The sequence below is a fragment of the Saccostrea echinata genome, unplaced genomic scaffold (genome assembly GCF_033153115.1).
Source record: "Saccostrea echinata isolate AGI-Se365-2 ecotype Australia unplaced genomic scaffold, CSIRO_AGI_Sech_v1 ptg000046l, whole genome shotgun sequence".
Lineage (NCBI taxonomy): Eukaryota > Metazoa > Mollusca > Bivalvia > Ostreida > Ostreidae > Saccostrea > Saccostrea echinata.
Window position 1 is genome coordinate 11,532,868 of NW_026889795.1, and position 3,030 is coordinate 11,535,897.

General features: G+C 39.0%; 1 pseudogene; it reads right to left on the reverse strand.

The window, feature by feature from the left end:
• Window positions 1-508: 508 nt before the first annotated feature.
• On the reverse strand, window positions 509-1,528 carry LOC133202159 (uncharacterized; annotated as a pseudogene).
• Window positions 1,529-3,030: the final 1,502 nt, after the last annotated feature.

The window sequence follows — 3,030 nt, forward strand, 5'->3', positions numbered from 1 at the left end:
GATTCAATGCTTATATTTACATTTTTTGACTCCTTGCTTTGACTGCAAATGTGATTTATATTTCAAAATCTCTGTATTATCCTTCGGGTAAGTTATAATTAATGGAAGAGCCGTTGCAACAGCTTCTGTTCACTGTGAGCGTGAATTTTGATTTTCGTTTATGACGTTGCACTTACACGGCTTTCAACGTTTGTGACGTCAAAATAAAATGCATACTTTAACCTTTTGACCCCTTGTCCGTGTTATGGTGTTTTGAATGCCGTAGCTTTCCTTACACTTTCTAAGCAAAATACATGTTGAATGTAAATATTGCACATTGCATTAAACAGGACTAGCGTTTATACATATTGAAAATATTGAAATTACTATTTACAGCTATGTACAACATCTGTCTGCAAGTCTGAAAAAGTTTCAGATCCCCATGCATCACGCAATGTCGCAGCAAGGCGACGTAGAGATCTGATATTCATTGTCCAGGGCTCTTTAAATGGTCAGTCACGTCTGTTTGTCAATGCCCAATAATCTTACCACACTTGGAAAGGAACCGCAGGGAGCGAATTTCCTTGGACTCGTATTGGTCCCAGAGGCGGAAGATTCGCTGCTGTTGTCCGGTTTTCCTCTGTCTGCAGCATAACTTTCCTTCGGACACCAATTTCCGCTGAAGGGGTTGCAGGTTGGCCTCTTGGTGAAGAAGTGGCAGCAGAACATAGAAGGGCAGCTGTCCATTTGGTGATTGGTCGTTGAGGCGCCGGTGCCAACCCTCAACGTCGTTGTTGGTTCGTATGGACTGCCTGAACACCGACCAAGAGTGGGTGGGCCACAAGGGATTGTCTATCCAGGTCTCCTCCAAGTAAACCATCAGCTCTGTTGTTTTTAAAGAAAATCATAGTTCATAATATGCAATTTTAATCAAAGCATATTGTTTTTTTTTAATGTAAAAAATAGTAATATATATAATGAGATGCAGAAGTTGTATTTAAAAAAATACCTAAAGCAGGGGGGTCGAGGCTCGCTCTCGAAGCTTATCAAAAGCTTGCCCGATGTGTGCCGAAGGAAGGAACGGCAGGCCAAGGCACATCCTAATAAAATCGTGCGTCCCGTCGCCATGTCTGTACGCTGACGAGAGCCCGATTAAAGCAGCTTTTCGCCAGAGACCCTGCGTCCAGTGGAAGACACATCCATGGATGTTGAGGTCTGGTAAGGTCTCCCTAATGGCTTGCCAAAGACCTGCCTCAAAGTCAACAACTACGCTGTTAACTTAAGGCTGCCTTGGCAGGTGTTCCAAAAAAAATAATAATAATAAAACAATTTTTATTCATTGTCATTACAATACTGACATTTCACACACTTTAACTTATTTTAACTGAAAATAGGGGATGTTGATATACATGTAAACATATTGAATTTTTCTTGGCCGATTAAAATGTGATTTACTAATAACATTCATTTATTTTGTGGAGAATACCTCGCCATAATCCCTTTTCCGCTTCCCAGACATCAGAATGAAGACTAGCGGAAGCTGCTTCATGACATCGCCCGATTTGACGAAGGCGTGGATAATCAAAAGCTGGTAAAACGGTGCCCGGACGATCTTAAAAGTCCCGTCCATATACCACCGTTTGACCCCACAGAGGGTTTGAAGACCATCCGGGGTGGCAAAGATGAAATGGCGGCGGTCTTATACTCGCGCCTTTCCTATGAAGAAGTTGTCCGGTAGAAAATCCACATTAACCTACAAAATGATATTTTGATAAATCTTACATATTTTTTTTAGCTTGCCAGCGCTAAACTTCAAAAATATTTTCAACATGAAAAAAAAGAAAGATTAATTTACAAATAAATGTACATTAAACTAATAAAAAAAAAAATCTCGCTTGCCATTCACATGCATTAAATATGTAGTTACTTTACATCGAAATCTGCCAAGACCGGGTGTTTTGGCCTCATCTTCTCTCGCGTTCTGTTGGCTCTGCGAACTAGCTTCTCTAAGTCAGGTCTGCTGTAGTCCGGTGCGGATGTCGCAACATTGGCTCTCATGACATCATGGACGATGTTGGCAGCAGATGTGAAGACTTCTTTTTTGGCACGAGCTTTAACCTGAAGAAGGAAGTATACACAAATAGTTTAATGGGATTTTACCAGCATACCAAGTACGCTGAAGAAAGAAAGGGAATAAAGGACCTATTTTATGTTTCTTTTTTGTGTAAATGCGGTATACATGTTACTCACCTCCGCCATTATTTTCACCGCAGCTGCTAACCCTGGCTTGGATGGATGAACATGGTCTTTTGGTTCGTCTTTGAAGATGTCACCAGTCTGCACCACTGCGGCAGGACATCGCAACGCTTTTGATCTACAGTGGCTGCAACGTTATTGTTGACAAACCAATCGTGTAGAATCGTTCGTGTAACGTGCGTGATCGTTCGTGTAACGTGCGAGATCGTGCGTGTATCGTACTCAATCGTTTGCGGTTTTAATCGTGCGTGATCGTGCGTTAAGAAACGTGTAAATTTCGTTTTGTAAGTTTTTATCGGAATGTTATTTATTATACAAGCATTTCGCTTGTCTAAATTTTTTTCAATCCAAATAAAATAAATGAAACGCGATTTACATAATTGAAAGCAGAACGAACTAATTATCGCTTGGAAATAAGCAATATAGTAAATCGTACAATATTGTGTTCTCGTCAAATCGCGTGATTTTTTGTGATAAACCGTACTTACATGTTTAAGGATTTTTCTCTGATATTAATTATGTTTACTGCTAATTATGGTCAAGATATTTTTAAAATATCAATAGATCAAAAATAGATATTTTTACAAATAAATAAATAAACAATTTTCTACGCTTACATAAATATTTAGTCCGCGAATGTACATGTACACGACATGATTGTCGGGGTTTCGTTTATCAGTATTTATCTCTGGAGCTTACTTTTAACTATTTTTATAATTTCTGCAAATAAATGATTTGTAAAATAATTGTTGATTTTAGAGATTCACAAATGGAAACATGGGTTTCACTTACTAT